The sequence below is a fragment of the Oncorhynchus tshawytscha genome, linkage group LG09 (genome assembly GCF_018296145.1).
Source record: "Oncorhynchus tshawytscha isolate Ot180627B linkage group LG09, Otsh_v2.0, whole genome shotgun sequence".
NCBI lineage: Eukaryota > Metazoa > Chordata > Actinopteri > Salmoniformes > Salmonidae > Oncorhynchus > Oncorhynchus tshawytscha.
In genome coordinates, this window is record NC_056437.1 from 27,081,449 (window position 1) to 27,101,982 (window position 20,534).

Below are 20,534 nucleotides of genomic sequence, written 5' to 3' on the forward strand. Positions count from 1 at the left end.
CTACAGATATGAAATACCGCCTTGGGCGTACCCAGAAAGAAGCTAAAGTAAAGTTGACCCCAAACAGGACAAACCTGTGGACAACCCAATTTTATTTATTTATTTTTATTTCACCTTTACTTAACCAGGTAGGCCAGTTGAGAACAAGTTCTCAGTTACAACTGCGACCTGGCCAAGACAATGCAAAGCAAATGAAAAAAACAACAGTTACACATAAACAAACGTACAGTCAATAACACAAAAGAAAAATAGAAAAATCTATGTACAGTGTGTGCAAATGTAGAAGAGTATGGAGGTAGGCAATAAATAGGCCCTATAGGACAAAATAATTACAATTTAGCACTAATACTGGAGTGATAGATGTGCAGATGATGTGCAAGTAGAGATACTGGGGTGCAAAAGAGCAAGAGGGTAAGTAATAATATAGGGATGAGGTAGTCGGGTGTGCTATTTACAAATTGGCTGTGTACAGGTACAGTGATCGGTAAACTGCTCAGACAGCTGATGCTTAAAGTTAGAGAGGGAGATATAAGACTCCAGCTTCAGGGATTTTTGCAATTCGTTCCAGTCATTGGCAGCAGAGAACTGGAAGCAAAGGCGGCCATAGGAAGTGTTGGCTTTGGGGATGACCAGTGCAATATACCTGCTGGAGTGCATGCTACGGGTGGGTGTTACTATGGTGACCAGTGAACTGAGATGCATCTGCCAGAAAAGACAATTGACTTACCTGTGAACTTACTCAAGGAAGAGGTCCCAGCTCTTCTATATTTCCCCCTTTCAGGTGTGAATGCAATTTTGAATGTATTAGTTTGTCAGAATGTTACAGATGTTAACTGTGTGTTATTTAGTCAGCAGCAGACATGTGTAAAACAATATAAATGTGTTATATGTATGTTTAAATCACTTGGAAATTAGCCATTAGCCATTTTGCTAGCTTGCTAGAAGGCTGCCCACTTCTGCAAGGTGACTTCGTGATCAGAGCGTGCCCGAGAGAGACTGTGCTCACAGCTCCTGTGTGTGTGGTTGAATGGGAGCAATGGAAAACTTTAATAATAATGTAATGTAATCTAAAGCACTAAATACAAATTAATACAAGTTTATACATGTTTACATGAAGATATTTTGTGCATTTGTGAAACATTCTATATGTAAATTGTTGATTTTATATGAAAAACACTCATTTACAAGTGACTTGAAGCCAAAGCTACATCTTTGTGTGAGGGGTATAACAGGGGTATAACATATTCACGACAAAAAGTGAATTGCCACATGTTTTGCAACATTACTTTGTGCCTTGTTGCAAACAGGATGCATGTTTTGGAATATATGTATTCTGTACAGGCTCCCTTCTTTTCACTCTGTCAATTAGATTGGTATTTTGGAGTAACTACAATGTTGTTGATTCATCCTCAGTTTTCTCCTATTACAACCATTAAACTCTAACTGTTTTAAAGTCACCATTGGCCTCATGGTGAAATCCCGGAGGGGTTTCCTTCCTCTCCGGCAACTGAGTTAGGAAGGGCGCCTGTATCTTTGTAGTGACTGGGTGTATTGCTACTAGATGTCGACCGATTATGATTTTTCAACGCCGATACCGATACCGATTGTTGGAGGACCAAAAAAGCAGCTAATCGGCCGATTTAAAACAAATTACAAAAATAATGACAATTGCAACAATACTGAATTAACACTTATTTTAACTTAATATAATACATAAAATCAATTTAGCCTCAAGTAGATAATGAAACATGTTCAATTTGGTTTAAATAATGCAAAAACAAAGTGTTGGAGAAGAATGTAAAAGTGCAATATGTGCTATGTAAGAAAGCTAATGTTTCAGTTCCTTGCTGAGAACATATGAAAGCTGGTGGTTCCTTTTAACATGAGTCGTCAATATTCCCAGGTAAAAAGTTTTAGGTTGTAGTTATTATAGGACTATTTCCCTCTATACCATTTGTATTTCATTAACCTTTGACTATTGGATGTTCTTATAGGCACTTTAGTATTGCCAGTGTAACAGTATAGCTTCCGTCCCTCTCCTCGCTCCTCCCTGGGCTCGAACCAGCAACACAACGACAACAGCCACCACATCGAAGCAGCGTTACCCATGCAGAGCAAGGGAAACAACCACCCCAAGGCTCAGAGTGAGTGAAGTTTGAAACATTATTAGCGCGCGCTAACTAGCAAGCCATTTCACTTCGGTCACACCAGCCTCATCTCGGGAGTTGATAGGTTGATAGGTCATAAACAGCGCAATGCTTAATGCACAACGAAGAGCTGCTGGCAAAATGCACGAAAGTGCTGTTTGAATTAATGTTTACATGCCTGCATCTGCCTACCACCGCTCAGTCAGATACTTAGATACTTGTATGCTCAGTCAGATTATATGCAACACAGGACACGCTTGATAATATCTAGTAATATCATCAACCATGTGTAGTTAAGTAGTGATTATGATTGATTGTTTTTTATAAGATAAGTTTAATGCTAGCTAGCAACTTACCTTGGCTTACTGCATTTGCGTAACAGGCAAATGCACTCCTTGTGGAGTGCAAAGAGAGAGAGGCAGGTCGTTATTGCATTGGACTAGTTAACTGTAAGGTTGCAAGATTGGTTCCCCGAGCTGACAAGGTCTTTCTGCCCCTGAACAAAGCAGTTTACACACCGTTCCTAGGCCGTCATTGAAAATAAGAATGTGTTCTTAACTGACTTGCCTAGTTAAATAAAGATTAAATAAAGGTGTAAAAAAAATCTTTAAAAATTAATGGGCGAGCAAAATACCAATTTCCGATTGTCATGGAAACTTGAAATCGGTTCTAATTAATCGGCCATTCCGATTAATTGGTCGACCTCTAATTGCTACACTATCCAAAATGTTATTAATAACTTCACGATGCTTAAAGGGATTTTCAATGTCTGCTTTTTAATTTTTACCCATCTACTGTACCGATAGGTGCCCTTCTTTGCGAGGCATTGGAAAACCTCCTTGATCTTTGGATGCCATGGTTAGCATATCTGATGTGATATTTTGGGTGAGCATAGGAGCAGTGCAGTGCATCACAGACCAGCTCTGACACATACCTCCAGGTGCTTATACATTGGTGCTTTACCACAGGGACAGCTTAACACATAATGACTGACGCTGACACAATGCCAAAAACCCTAAGACAAAAACTAGCACATCTGGAGCATTTGCAATATACAAACACTGCTTGAAACCAATATGATGAGAGGACATGGAAACATGCACAACTCTCAATGGGCTCAGACTCATTCTGAAACTATGCCTCCCTTAATTTAAAAGTACTACATTTTTTTACAAAATAATTTTTTTATGCACAATTGCCATGAATTTTACATGGAGGAGAATTTCAGGAAATGTCTCTGAGGAGCCAGGGATGCTCTGTGACACATTCCAATGGAGGTGAAGGTTAGACCTGTACAGTGTGATAAAAATACCTAAGTGTTCATATCACCCTTGTCTCAACATCCTGGAAATGTACATTTTGAACGTGCAGTCATGATTTTGTCAGAGTAGCTTTGCCTTCCTTTGGGGCTATGGCACTTTAAAACTGTCAGTGATGGCTCTCAATTCTCATCTGATGCAGTCAAACTTAATGGTCATCACAGATCAACTAAATCTGATAATGACTTAATTGAGAGCACCTGTACTGGAAAACTATTAAGGCAATATTGCAGCTTTAGGTGGTCCTGAGAAAAATAACATCTATGGCAATTTAGCTGTTCAGTGTACTGTTTGTATGAATATAATATTTGAATGGACATATTAATATAGTTGAATTTACAATATTCTCACAGAGGACAGTATCAGCCCAATGCTCACACATGTCAAAGGTATTCCCTAATGTTCTTAACTCCCAGGCTAATCCTGTTATAGAGATGGCTGAAATGGAGAAAAAGCATTGAGTAAATTAAATCCCTTCTCTTAAATGAGAAAGAGCATGCTTTCATAAGCTTTTTATCAATTAGCTGGCACAGTAATGAATATGTAAATGAGTATGCAGTAGTCTTTTTGTATCCTCCTAAATTTAAAAACCCAGATGAAAGTATTATTAGCTTATGCATATCAAGAACCAAGAAATGGCTGTTGCCCAGGTCCTGCACGTTTGTCACTTCATGTTAAAGGTGCCATTTGTATCGTATGTTAAAGGTTTTGACATTTTAAAGATTTATATGTAAACAGGCATGTTTTGATTACAATTCCAGTACTGTGAAGGAGGTAAAAGCTTGAGTTTAAGTCCTTAAATAGAACGACTTTGATACTTTCAACAGAAATCCCCTCCCTTGGGAAACTTTTGTTTGGGGAAGCATGTACATCACACAAACACATCTGTCTATTCCATCTCATTGCCGTAAAAAAAGCCCATCTTTGCCCAGAATATCTAAAGTGAAGGATGATAAATAGCAAATTCATGTCTGGTGTCAGCCTTAGCATTAATTATTTAGAATATATACATGTGGCTGACTCCTTTAACAGGTCACAGGTTACTTGGTCCAATAAATAGCAGTGGAGAGCCCAACACCTCTGTAAACTGACAACTTGAAATGTGCACTCAGGAAGATGTGACAAGAGCTTTGCATAAAACACCTTCGTAAAAAGCCATCGCAGCATGTCCCTGATCAATTTAGGGTATGAGTCTGAGTTATTCTCATAAAGAGCTAGGCTCTTTCCTGTAAGGTTATGTCTACAGTAACAGGGAAGCATGCAACTGGTATTTCATAATGTTTCAAATTTGTATCTGTGTGGCATCAGGAGAGGCCGGACATAGATAATGTACAGTATGTGGACAAAGCATTTGTATTTAAAGGACCCTGTTTATGTGTCTAGTGGATATGATCAAACACGTTTCCCTTTATATATAAGAATGAACTGATTAAACGCGGTAGTGTAACTGCATTAACTTTCCCCTGCAGGCTGCTCTGTAGTGGTAAGCTATGTATATGTGTCAATGATAGGAGTCCCACTGATGTAAAAGGGAGTAGTATCATTACATAAAACTATAAATATCATGGAATATGTTCTTTAAGTCTGAGAGCAACCCATGCGGCTTCACCCTCAAAAATGATGAGCACTTCAAAAAGACTAAAAGCAAGTCACTGTGAGACAGCTTCACTAGCTAAGAGACAGACAACCTACTCTACAGAGATAAAAACCTGAATGCATGGTTCTGTCTGCTCCTTTTCTTTACTCTATTAATACTGAGTACAAAAAAGAAAATGGCAACACTCATTAATGAGCCCACCCACATTAACATACTAATATCCATGAAAGCTGATAAGGATTCCCCATTTCCTATTGATGGCTCTCTGTGTTAATGTAATTCATTCACATGCAAATGATATTAGTCTGTTTGGCTCACCTGTGGTGTAATCGCAGGGCCAAGTATTCAGACATTATTTCCCACTTATGGGCTCATAAAGAAGGAGATTTATGTAAAAAGAAAAAGAGATCCCATCTGGTGTGATACAGATTATAGGAGCATCTACAAATTGATCTGCAAATCCTTCAGATTAGACTTTGAAAGAGTATTTTGTTGCTACCTAAAACGCTTTGTGAAAGACAGTTAATGACATAACGGGGAGGCTTTGCAAGCTCGATGACATGACCACATCTACCCCTTGTGGCAGGAACCATGTACAACAGTTAGGGCAAGAACCAACAGTAACATGCTTCTACACCTGCATTGCTTGCTGTTTGGGGTTTTAGGCTGGGTTTCTGTACAGCACTTTGAGATATCAGCTGATGTACGAAGGGCTATATAAATAAATTTGATTTTGATTTTTTTTTTAACACAAATTACTGGCAATGTATTCCTGCACTAGAGGTGTGTGCTCATACAGTAGAGCAAATCAGGATAAAAAAGTAAGCCTGTTAATTAATTATATTCTTTTAAAGGGACTTGTATTTGGTTCAACATAATTTCCTTTAAATTATTTGGAAACAATGTTGTTTCGACCAGTGTGTGCCCAGTGGGAGTTGGCTTGGACAACAGCAGTGACCCCTCAAAAATCTATCCTCAGTGATTTCAAATGGAAAAGTCCTTGGACGAGCTTCAGCATATTTGATAATTGTGAAAGGGTTGGATTCTACAGCCATACAATGCCTTCAGAAAGTATTCACACCCCTTGACATTTTCCACATGTTGTGTTACAGCATGCATTTCAAAATTATTCAATTGAGATGTTTTTGTCACTGGCCTACACACAACACCCCATAATGTCAAAGTGGAATTATGCATACAGTACCAGTCAAAGGTTTGGACACACCAACTCATTCAAGAGTTTTTATTTGTACTAGTTTTCAACATTGTAGAATAACTATGACATCAAACTATGAAATAACACATGGAATCATGTAGTAACCAAAAAAGTGTTAAACAAATCTAAATATTTTTTTATATTTGAGATTCTTTAAAGTAGCCCCCCTTTGCCTTGATGACAGCTTTGTAGACTCTTGGCATTCTCTCAACCAGATTCACGAGGTAGTCACATGGAATGCATTTCAATTAACAGGTGTGCTTGGTTAAAAGTTCATTTGTGGAATTTCTTTCCTTCGTAATGCTTTTGAGCCAATCAGTTGTGTTGTGACAAGGTAGGGTTGGTATACAGAAGACAGCCCTATTTGGTAAAAGACTAGGTCTTTTTCCAAATAGCGTCATTAAAATAACGGGATCGGTGTCCATTCCATGGGATGGTTGAGCTAACATAGGCTAATGCGATTAGCATGAGGTTGTAAGTAACAAGAACATTTCCCAGGACATAGATATATCTGATATTGGCAGAAAGCTTAAATTCTTGTTAATCTAACTGCACTGTCCAACTTACAGTAGCTAGTACAGTGAAAGAATAGCAAGCTATTGTTTGAGGAGAGTGCACAATTTTGAACATGAAAAGTTATTAATAAACAAATTAGGCACATTCGGGCAGTCTTGATACAACATTTTGAACAGAAATGCAATGGTTTATTGGATCAGTCTAAAACTTTGCACATGCACTGCTGCCATCTAGTGGCCAAAATCTAAATTGCAGCTGGGCTGGAATAATACATTATGGCCTTTCTCTTGCATTTCAAAGCTGATGGTACAAAAAAACACAAAAGAACGGTTCGTTTTTTCTTTGCATTATCTTTTACTAGATCGATTGTGTTATTATATTCTACTACATTCCTTTCACATTTCCATAAACTTTAAAGTGTTTCCCTTCAAATGGTACCAATAATATACATATCCTTGCTTCAGGGCCTGAGATACAGGCAGTTAAGACTTGGGTATGTTATTTTAGGCAAAAAAAAATGTTAAAGGGGTTAATCCTTAAGAGGTTGATTTAAGACATGAAGGTCAGTCAATATGGAACATTTCAAGAACTTTTAAAGTTTCTTCAAGTGCAGTCGGTAAAACCATCAAGCGCTATGAAACTGGCTCTCATGAGGACCGCAACAGGAAAGGAAGACCCAGAGTTACCTCTGCTGCAGAGGATAAGTTCATTAGAGTTATTGGCTTAAGAAATTGCTGCCCAAATAAATGCTTCACAGAGTTCAAGTGACAGACACATCTCTAAATCAACTGTTCAGAGGAGACTGCATGCATCAGGCCTTCATGGTCTAATTTCTGCAAAGAAACTACTACTAAAGGACACCAATAATAAGAAGAGACTTACTTGGGCCAAGAAACACAAGCAATGGACATTAGACTGGTGGAAATCTGTCCGAGTCCAAATTGAGATTTTTGGTTCCAACCACCATGTCTTTGTGAGATGCGGAGTAGGTGAACGGATGATCTCTGCATGTGTGATTCCCACCGCAAAGTATGGAGGAGGAGGTGTGATGGTGTGGGGGTGCTTTGCTGGTGACACTCTCAGTGATTTATTTAAATTTCAACTACACTTAACCAGCATGGCTACCACAGCATTCTGCAGTGATATGCCATCCCATTGGTTTGTGCTTAGTGGGACTATCATTTGTTTTTCAACAGGACAATGACCCAACACACCTCCAGGCTGTGTAAGGGCTATTTGACCAAGAAGGAGAGTGATGGAGTGGTGCATCAGATGATCTGGCCTTCACAATCACCCGACCTCAACCCAATTGAGATGGTTTGGGATGAGTCGAGCCGCAGAGTGGAGGAAAAGCAGCCAACAAGTGCTCAGCATATGTGGGAATTCCTTCAAGACTATTGAAAAAAAATTCCAGGTGAAGCTGGTTGAGAGAATGCCAGAGTGTGTAAAGATTTCATCAAGGAAAAGGATGGCTACTTTGAAGTTTATATTTTGGTTTGTTTAACACTTTTTGGTTCCTACATGATTCCATATGTGTTATTTCATAGTTTTGATGTCTTCACTATTATTCTACAATGTAGAAAATAGTAAAAAGAAAGAAAAACCCTTGAATGAGTAGGTGTTACAAATTTTTGACTGGTACTGTATATATTTAACACATTTAATAAAAAATTAAACCTTGAAATTTCTTGAATCAATAAGCATTCAACCCCTTTGTTATGCCAAACCTAAATACGTTCAGGAGTAAAAATGTGCTTTACAAGTGACATAAGTTGCATTGACTCACTCTGTGTGCAATAGTGTTTGACATGATTTTTGAATGACTACCTCATCTCTGTACACCACACATACAAATATCTGTAAGGTCCCTCAGTCGAGCAGTGCATTTCAAACACAGATTCAATCACAAAGACCAGGGATGTTTTCAATGTCTTGCAAAGAATATCACTTAATAGTAGATGGGTAAAAATAAAAAAAGCAGACATTGTATATCCCTTTGAGCACGGTGAAGTTATTAATTACACTTTGAATGGTGTATCAATACACCCAGTCGCTACAAAGATATAGGCGTCCTTCCTAACTCAGTGACCGGAGAGGAAGGAAACCGCTTTGGGATTTCACCATGAGGCCTATGGTGACTTTAAAAGATGTAGAGTTTAATGGCTGTGATAGGAGAAAACTGAGGATGGAGCAACAACATTGTAGTTACTCTTCAAGGAATATAAGGAAGCCTGTACCGAATACAAATATTCCAAAAATTGCATCCTGTTTGCAACAAGGCACTAAAGTAATGTTGCAAAACATGTGGTAAAGTAATTCACCTTATGTCCTGAATAAAAAGTGTCATGTTTGGGGAAAATACAAATACAACACATTACTGAGTACCACCCTCCATATTTTCAAGTATAGTGGTGGCTGCATCATGTTTACAGGTTTGCATGTAATCGTTAATGACGGGAGTTTTGCAGGATAAAAAGAAACAGAATGGAGCTTAGCACAAGCAAAATCCTAGAGGAAAACCTGGTTCAGTCTGCTTTCCAGCAGACACTTGGAGATGAATTCACCTTTCAGCAGGACAATAACTTAAAACACAAGACCAAATCTACACTGGAGTTGCTTAACAAGAAAACAGTGAATGCTCCTGAGTGGCCGAGATATAGTTTTGACATAAATCTACACAAATCTATGGCAAAACCTGAAAATGGTTGTCTCGCAATGATCAACAACCAATTTGGCAGCGCTTGAAGCATTTTTCAAATAATAATGGTTAAATGTTGCACAATCCAGGTTTGGAAGGCTCTTAGAGAGCAAAGGTGCTTCCGCAAAGTACTGACTCAGGGGTGTGAATACATACTTATATTTCAATTTCAAGACATTTTCAAAAATTTCTAAAAACGTGCTTTCACTTTGTCATTATGGGGTATTGTGTGTAAGATGGATGAAATTGAAAAAAAGATTTAATCAGTTTTGAATTCAGTCTGTAATACAACAAAATGTGGAATAAGTTAAGGGGTATGAATACTTTCGGAAGGCACTATGCTCTGCGATAGTGGTACAAAACTCCCCTAAAATAAAGTTAGCTGGCTCTAATATTATGCTTTGTTATTCAAACAAAAGAACAACAAATCACATGAAAACATTATTTACATCACCAGAATACAGTACATTCTGCGGGAGTATAGCTCATAAAATCCAGCGAGCTTTAGTGGGAGGGATGGGACAGCTAAAAGAAAATAAACATGCTTCAAGCCCATTCTCTGTGGTCTTCACACGCATGCCAATACTAACAGGGGAGCTCACAATCCTGAGACGACTGCCACGCCTTGACTTGCTCCACAGGCTGATAGGGTCAGCTGAATTAATGAGATCCAGAGAGCCATTTTTACACTGCATATGCAAATTCATGGCAATATGGCATTCTGTTTTTACAGTTTTCCATGCAACCTCTCTGTGCCCCTATAAGAGGTTAGAATAAATCCGCAGAGGGTGATGCGAAGCCTTTGAGAAAACTGTGCAGCATGGTCCGAGACCATGAACTCTAAGATGCAGTGAAATCTGGAAGTCATTTCCATTGCATTTTGGGATTTAGGATGACATGCCCGCTTAATTTCCTTTGAGGAAATACAACCCGCGGGTATAATTATAGCATTATTGCATATACAATCCCATATTGTTTATTCAATACAAATTTAAACACAGCTCTCAAACGTATAATGCCAAGCAGATAAAGAAAGGCCAGGTGGAATTCATTAGGTTGTGGCGCGTCCTCTGCTTTCCCTGTAGATGGCAGAAATTAGGGAATATGATTAGAAGAGACAACGGAAAAGAAGAAGAAAAAAGATTCCCTGTGCAGATATCCTTGAAAATTGTATTTATTTATTTTAATTTTATTTAACCTTTATTTAACTAGGCAAGTCAGTTAAGAACAAATTCTTATTTACAATGACGGTCTACAACCAAAATGAACTGAACACAACGAAAGGAAAAACAACCCTATTTAATGGAGCGATGTGAATTCCAATCACTCTAAAAAATGATAATACAAAAAAAACACTTTCACTTTAAAACATGTTTATATTCCTTTGTGCATTTATTGGTCTACAAGTTATTAAGAGATTTTAAAAGTACATTGTAATATAACATTTTTTTTAATGAGAGTATGAATGCTCAAGTTAACCTGAGGGAGAAAAATTAAGTGAGATGAGAAGTTCTTCGTAAGATTGTTTTGCTTTTGGGGTGTGTGTGAAAATAATCACCATGTGTAACAAAAGTTCTTCCCCATCCCAAAAAAACCTTGGTAAAACGTAATAATAACTGTCATGAATAAGCACTAACAAATTATTTATAAATAATGTACTTGTTACACATGTTGTGTATTTCATTATGTATAAATATTTGTATTAAATCATGTTAAAAGCATTCAAATTAATTTATAAAATGTATAATTATTTATAAAAAAAATACTAATTTATTCACATTTTATAAAAATGTATATTGGCTTATTCATGAAAATTATTATAAGGTGTAACAAATCCTTTACTGGTGTTTAGTGTCATGGTGCAGCCACAGCAGTGCCCCGGACCCCTGTTCTGTTGAGCGGCATGACACAGTGAGAGTGAGACATAAAAGGCCTTCAGGTCAAAGCAGTGAGAGGTGCACTTCTGAGCATGCCCTACCAAGTGTAAAGTGCACTGAGCAGATGTGGTTCCTGCGCTGAGGTCATGCAGGCTACACGTCTGCCTAGGGAAAAATGCATTTGAAAAGAAAAAGGTACAAGGAGAAATTATGGCACCCATTAATCAACGAGTTCAATCTAGCCCTGAGGGCAAGATTCCAAAAACATGGTACCTTTTTGAAGGTTGTTGAAAGGGCAGTGGTAAGGGAACACAAGGCATGAGGGTTATTAGGGTTATCGTCTAACATTTGAGGACTAAATAAAACAACCGCTAAGGCTGGGGAAATAATCCTCTCTCTGTAGTTTAAATTGACGAAGGCTTTTGTGATTGTTACTTGGTGCATCACAAACTAACTGGATTGGTCCCAACAATTTCCCTTCCTACTAATGTTTCAAATAGCGTGAGTAATTGTCAATCCAACCCTAACTACTACTTTTCATGCCCCAAAGTAGCTAAACATCTAGATAATCGCAGTAATTTTATTTTGACTATATATGTTTTGTTTAATCATAGCTGTAAATTGTTGTAAATGTATGTTTATACAGTATAATGTGTTAGATCAGGCTGTTTATTTTATGTACAGTTGAAGTGATACAGCCCTCCTACAGTAATTGAGTTACTACTTTTTTCCCTATCCCACATATACCATTGTAAAAAATAGATTATCTGTCTAATATTGCTGTCTCATTTAATGTTCATGTCTGCTCGTAGAGACCCACTTCATGTCTCTGTAGTACCTATATAACGAGTCCTCTGTTGAGCAGTGAGGGTTTGATTACTTTTCCTCTTAAATTCATGTTCCTGTGAAAGATTAATTTCCTCCTATGTGCTCCCACAGTAGATATGGAGGCAGATCATGTTTTCACTTCCATTAGCGGAGCCATCTCATCCAATCATTCCCTCATCCTGATCAGCAGCACTCAGCTAGGCTCCACTAGCAGCTGCCTGGTTCCCTTCTCTATTAACCTGTCATTGTTAGATTGGGTCAGGGAACATACAGTAAAGTATGCCAGTAATGTGTTGACATACATTTGTATAGTTCTCTGTTTAGGTACAAACCAGGCTTTATAAAAATGGCACAGAAGCTGTAAAAGCAACAATTGAAAAATACTGAAATCATCAAATTAGAATGTATCAGTAATTCAGTCCAATAATTTATCAAAAACTTTGATATTGCATTCTTTGGCATATGTATAATATTTAATACATTTTTTAGTTTTAGTTTTGTTATTTTTGATTGCCATGAGTGCATGGTCATTCCTAGCTTCATGGAAATTCCAGGACCAAACTGACCAAATTTAAAACTAGGCAAGTATACAGTTACTAGTACCATATATTTTTTTCTCTGCCTGTGCCAGGAGTCCAAGCTGATCATTATACATGAGCATGTCATAATTGCAACAGTTGAGCAGCATTCTTAAAATGGGGCCTTGTTTCCACTTTAGACTATAGACTTGGTGGGGTTGGCAACGCTTTCCTTTTGTTTTTAAGTTACTGTAGCTAACACAACTCCTCTAACAGAGTGTGCCACAGGGGCAGTCTGGAGCAGGGGACAAAATGCTATTTATTAGCTGAAACAGAAAAACAGGTGATGTCATGTGACAGAGTCGGCGAGGGACATTGCTGCAGGTCAATACAGCCAGGTTGATATATGTCAGTCCCAATCTGAGATTTCACTAACACGTTGTCAGAAAGAATATAATAATTGTGGCTTTCAGTATGGGAGTCCATGGACAGCGCTGTCCCTTCTAAAGGTTTTCCACAAGGGCAGTATTTATATTGTATTTATTACACGTGTCACTGTTTATAGTTACATATTTTTTATTTGTTTTATTTATTGTTGCATTGTTGAAAAAGGACCCGTAAGTATTTCACTGTTAGTCTATACCTGTTGTTTATGAAGCATGTGACAATAACATTTGATTTGACTTGATACTGCATAAACACAGTGCTTCTTAGCTTCGTATACATGCACTGTATGGTCTCTTCATTTTCTAAATGTTAATCCGAGCATGATGTCAAATGTTCCTAAACAAAATGTGCCTTGTCTCTTTAAGATCCCAACTAGGTCGCTAGCAGAGCTTGCATTCCCAGTTTCCCACTGTCTCAGAGGAGCTGATATGATTGGCGCTGATGAGGTCCATTTCACATAACTTAGTTCATGTGGGCCCAATGTCAGGAAGTATCACTTCCACACGAATGCTCCTCATTTGAGAGCACAAAAGGCCTGCCGCTTGAACTTGTAATCCAAAACTCGCATGTCTATTTATTTCAAAATAAACAGTTTGCTTACGTAAGGGGTCTGAGCAGGGTCCTCTCCAATGTTTTTTGTTTCATTGGCAGTTTCACTAGACTACATAGAAGCAACTTTGCTCGGAAAGCTGACCAAATGTTGAAAGTTGATAGATTACATTTAAGTAACAAATGACCATATTTGAATCACTTGTTGTTTTATACAGCTATCGGCCTAGTAGCTGTTGTTTGCTAGTGTTTTGCAGTAGGCCTGTGATCGCTTTTAAAGAGCATTGTTTGTTTGATTGACTTATCTGTTCTGCAGGAGGCAAGGTTTTTTCATGGCATAAAGAATCCACTGCAGGCTGATTAATTACATGGGCAGATAATTGATAGTGTTGTGTGCAGCCAGTCCACCATCCAAACCTCCCATAAGCTGTAGCTAAGTTGTGGTTCTGGAGGGCTGGAAGGCAGGTTTCAAAGGACTATGGGGATCTCAGCAGCAAGCCAAATATCATAAGACATGGCAAGCAAGCCAGTAGATGCCATGCTTTAGTCATGAGTACAGAGAATGTCCATGCAAGACAGGATTTTCAATGTAATTTTAGGGGAACCTCCCATCACTTTGGACTAGGGGATTAATTTTGGGCCAGAAACATATTTAATATCATCAACTACATGATACACATCGTTTTGTAAAATAAAGCCCTTTTGATTTTCGGGTGTAAATCAATGAATAGTAAATGCTCCATTGGGACTTGAAGAGACATCTGCCATGTCTAACAGTCATATGTCATTGCATCCATTGAGTCTCTCTCTGGTTTCATCTCAAAGGCATTCTTCTCTTTTGATATGATACATTCATGGCAATTTAGAAATTGAAGTGCATAATGTTTTGATTTACATAATAGTTTAGTTTGTTGTTTGATATACATCCACCATATTTACATGTCATGAAATAATTCACTATATTTGACAAGATACATGATAATGAAATTATTTTCATCAACAGTGCAATGAACCAGAGCTCCATATATACAGACAGATGAAATGTTACTGTCAAAAGACAGTACGGTGTACTTACTGCATGCAATGACAAAAACTCTCTGTGATTGTAATTCCCCCATTCATTTTGGAATAGGTATAGCAATACATATTGGTATTCAGACAAGAAACCTACTGTAGGCCTATACTTTACAAATTAATTTAACATTAATCAACTTCAATTAATCCGAATTTGACTGCATTTTACTGCAATAGTTGTACTGTAACTGTACTGTGGATGGCTTTACCCCTACCTACATGTACAAATTACCTCGACTAACCTGTATCCGCGCACATTGACCCGGTACCCCCTGTATATAGCCTCGTTATTGTTATTTTATTTTGTTACCTTTTAATCTATTTTTTTTCAACTTTAGTTTATTTTCTTAACTCTATTTCTTGAACTGCATTGTTGGTTAAGGGCTTGTAAATAAGCATTTCATGTGACAAATAAAATTAGATTTGATACATTCATTTCTACCTTCTGACTGACCGAGCGTACATGTCTGTTTACAAAGCCTCACTGTTCAGATAGATAGTGTGTGATAGTGATAACCAGGAGCTCACCCTCCCAGTGAAACAAAAGGAGCATGTGATCCCTCCCCCAATTACTGCTCTCTAATCGGATCATAATGCGTGGCCCCTTGGTGAGGCAGGCCTGATCACACGAGTAATGAGAGGATTAATTGTGTATCAACAAGGTGCCCTTCTCGCTTGATTGAGATGTCACCAAGGCTGCAGACTGGTGCCCGTCTGTATTAACCACATCAGTGAGCCATTATCTCCACAGGGCAGCATGAGAGAGAACCCCACTGTTCCTGTCTTCTCAATAACCAGCTAGCACCAAGGACAGCACAGCATCATGCATCTCTATTGAGACTTGCTACGCTCTCTTGTTGTGTGGTACTTTATGTGTGGTACTAGATAATTGTATTATAGATATATTACTGTGTTTGCAAATATTGAACAAGGCTTCTTGCCATTCCATTGCTTATGTATTTCTCCTCTAGTCCATATTCCAAGATGCATGAAATGTGCTATTGACTCTCCAAATATATCTCAATGTGACTTTTTTTCTACACCTGAACACTAAGTGGAAAACCGCAGGACTGACATACACCTGGACTGGCCCAAATTTGAGGCAATCACACATCAATGTACATCATTGTACCACTATGGTATGATTTCTGTATTGTCTTCACAGTTTAAGAGCCATTAAAAACAACAAAGACTAAGACTGGGGAAAAGGTTCCTCATTTACTGGGTAAATGCCTGGTCTGTGGTCTCAGTCTGTTGTTACTTGACATGCTGGACTTGCACTTTCGTGGTTTTGAGTTACACATTCAATTCTCCAAACGTGAATAATGCATTTCATGCCATCATTTCCTATATTAATGGCCTAACCCACTTCATTAGTCGCTGTTGAATTGATCTGATATTCAACCTCTAGGTCATGTAGTGTACATGTAATCTCATCTATACATTCTGGTGCTGATATGTAATGCATGCCAATATTGGCAAGATTGCTTGTAGTGTCAGATTTCTCTAAAGTATCACCCCCTACCATTAACACACTGCAGTATCGCTCCACATCGATGATGTGACTATTTCCTGTAATGCAGGATGGATAGAATAAGAGCTGATCTCCCCCAGGGATACAGGGAATAATGGAGGGAGAAAAGGTCAATTAGAAACACATGAAAGTCAGCAGAGCAGAGAACCTCTGACTGAAATGTGGTGCTAGTAGTTGTGCTAGTAGGCTTTAGACAAAATTATCACAAACACGATAACACTGTACTGTAAATGAAACACGAACTGTATGCAACCGTTTGAATTTTCGTATCATCAGATTGTGTAGAATTATGAATCAACTCCAGGTATACACCATCGTATGAAACATTTTTGCAGTTGTTTAGAACCTATCCAAAATACATTTGCTTTTCAAAGTTAAATTGAGGGCACTGATCCAAAAATGTTTCCCTTTGAAAATACAAAAAAATTGGTAGAGTTATTACTTCAAAAACTCTGGGGCTTTTACCCAAGCAATCAATACAAATTAGGGAACACTCAAGCTTAAATGTTGTTTATAACCTACTTGTGTTTTGAAATGTGCAGGCATGCCAATTTTGGGTATGTAATTGTAATAGGACACCATGCTGGGTACTGATTGCACCCAATCCTGATTTTTCCCCCCCTGTCATTTAGGATTGACAACACTTAGTTAGCCCTGATGTTTTTGAAATTGTGTTAAGTTTCCTATTCCAACATACTGATATTTTGTTTTACTTCATTGCAAAGACTCACTAAAAAAGGGCACTGGTAAACTGAGTAGGCTTACATATTTATTTCCAATGTACATTATTCAATGTACAAACATCTTTCAATAATTTTGCCTAGTTACTTGGCTGGATAACCCTTTGACCCCTAAAATCAAACTAAACTGAGTAGTTCCGCATCTCCTTGAACACCCTCATCAATATCCAGAACACAACTTTGACTTAATGCTGCCACCAAGTGGAACTATATGATAAAAGTCTATTGCTTGTCAGCTGCTGAGCAGTTGTAAAGTAGGATCATCATAGTATCCAACTCTCTCTCTCTACCGCACCTGCTGTTTCGACCTCTGAATGCTCAGCTACGAAAAGCCAACTGACATTTACTCTTGAGGTGCTGACCTGTTGCACCCTCTACAACCACTGTGATCATTATTTGACCCTGCTGGTCATCTATGAACGTTTGAACATCTTGAAGAATGATCTGGCCTTATAATCATCACTGGGCACAGCCAGGAGAGGACTGGCCAACCCTCAAGCCCTGGTTCCTCTCTAGCCACAGGGATTCTAGACCTGCATTGCTTGCTCTTTGGAGGTTTAGGCTGGGTTCTGTATAAGCACTTTGTGACATCTGCTGATGTAAAAAAGGCTTTAAAAAACAACGTTATTGATTGATAGGATAGTAAAACCCTACGAAGACAATAGATAAAATCTACAATTAGAGAACATAAAAGTGTAATGGTAAAACACTTCTACAAAATGTAGGCTGTAATTCAATCGTAATGGCCTAATTTAGATGTCCAGCTTGGTCACTACAGCTGTAGTGGCTATAAGGTGACAATAATGCATTCTCCTCCCCTCAGCAAGCCCATGTCCTATAAAAACAGATCAATTTAACATACCCCGTTAAGTTAGGATGACAGCTTGTCAGTATTGAACACCACAGTTCTTATTTCAACATGCCCCTGTTCCTCCTTATACAGCTGACACTTCTTGCACTCATTATTGCTGGAATAATGATTTATTCTAGGAAAAACTGAGTTATTTCACATATTTGTACAGCATGTATGCTAATGCTTTAGATAAATACTGATCTACACATCGCTCTTATTACATGGATGGATGTGCTTCTGTACACCACCAGGTGGCAATCGAGCTCTGTAAACGGTTAATTTGTTCTTGCACATCAACCACATCAGGCAATAAACAAGTTTTACTCTATATGTAGAAACTCCTATTTCCTCTTGGAGAACATCCTACCACTGATGAAAACAGGTTGCTACCAGAACTCTCCTATCCCATAGTGAACAAAAAAACCATCAACATCCACACATTTGCACAAAAAAGAGAGAAGTTTATAAATCTGTCAATATACGTATATTGTTTGATTATTTTGTCAATCATAATAACGTTTTGTAACATTTTAGGTTTGTTATACTTCGGGGATATTTATAGTTGTAGGCCTATTGTAAGTTCATGCATGTACTGTAACTATGTCCTGTAAATTGGCATACAATACAGTCTATGACTAAGCCTGTGGTTGTTCTGTAAATAGTGGATAAGATCTGTCCTCAAAGGCAATATTCTCTAAAACATATTTTGTACATCAATTGGGTGCAGTGACTTGGGAATTGGACGATTATTTTCCTTCATCCATACTCTGGTTAACCCTTGAGCAATTATTTTGAGTCCTATCATACTGCATTCGTTTGCACAGCCAGACAACTTTAAGTGGTTTCAAGGATTAATCAAAAAACCTAAGATTGATTAAATGTAGGGTATAAACCCCTTACTAAAACACAGCTGCTAGTGTAGTGTAGTAATTTAGACTTGATTCCTGAGTTTTATTTACAACCAGAGTATTGTTACATACACACAATAATGTGATTAATGTTGATAGATTAATAAAATAGTTTGATTAAAACATGTACATTGGGGCAAAAAAGTATTTAGTCAGCCACCAATTGTGCAAGTTCTCCCACTTAAAAAGATGAGAGAGGCCTGTAATTTTCATCATAAGGACACTTCAACTATGACAGACAAAATGAGAAAAAAAATCCAGAAAATCACATTGTAGGATTTTTAATGAATTTTATTTGCAAATTATGGTGGAAAATAAGTATTTGGTCAATAACAAAAGTTTATCTCAATACTTTGTTATATACCCTTTGTTGGCAATGACAGAGGTCAAACGTTTTCTGTAAGTCTTCACAAGGTTTTCACACACTGTTGCTGGTATTTTGGCCCATTCCTCCATGCAGATCTCCTCTAGAGCAGTGATGTTTTGGGGCTGTTGCTGGGCAACACAGACTTTCAACTCCCTCCAAAGATTTTCTATGGGGTTGAGATCTGGAGACTGGCTAGGCCACTCCAGGACCTTGAAATGCTTCTTACGAAGCCACTCCTTCGTTGCCCGGGCGGTGTGTTTGGGATCATTGTCATGCTAAAAGACCCAGCCACGTTTCATCTTCAATGCCCTTGCTGATGGAAGGAGGTTTTCACTCAAAATCTCATGATACATGGCCCCATTCATTCTTTCCTTTACACGGATCAGTCGTCCTGGTCCCTTTGCAGAAAAACAGCCCCAAAGGATGATTTTTCCACCCCCATGCTTCACAGTAGGTATGGTGTTCTTTGAATGCAACTCAGCATTCTTTGTCCTCCAAACAAGACGAGTTGAGTTTTTACCAGAAGGTTCTATTTTGGTTTCATCTGACCATATGACATTCTCCCAATCTTCTTCTGGATCATCCAAATGCTCTCTAGCAAACTTCAGACGGGCCTGGACATGTACTGGCTTAAGCAAGGGGACACGTCTGGCACTGCAGGATTTGATTCCCTGGCAGCGTAGTGTGTTACTGATGGTAGGCTTTGTTACTTTGGTCCCAGCTCTCTGCAGGTCATTCACTTGGTCCCCCCGTGTGGTTCTGGGATTTTTGCTCACCGTTCTTGTGATCATTTTGACCCCACGGGGTGAGATCTTGCATGGAGCCCCAGATCGAGGGAGATTATCAGTGGTCTTGTATGTCTTCCATTTCCTAATAATTGCTCCCACAGTTAATTTCTTCAAACCAAGCTGCTTACCTGTTGCAGATTCAGTCTTCCCAGCCTGGTGCAGGTCTACAATTTTGTTTCTGGTGTCCTTTGACAGCTCTTTGGTCTTGGCCATAGTGGAGTTTGGAGTGTGACTGTTTGAGGTTGTGGACAGGTGTCTTTTATACTGATAAGTTCAAACAGGTGCCATTAATACAGGTAACGAGTGGAGGACAGAGGAGCCTCTTAAAGAAGAAGTTACAGGTCTGTGAGAGCCAGAAATCTTGCTTGTTTGTAGGTGACCAAATACTTATTTTCCGCCATAATTTGGCTGACTGAATACTTTTTTGCCCCACTGTATATGTAAAATATATGTATATGTAGCAAAAAAAGACGTAAAAAACCTAAAAGATAATTGTCCTCTAAAGAAGGGAGGTGGTGGAGAGGTCAATAAATGATGAAAAACATCCCCACAGCATGA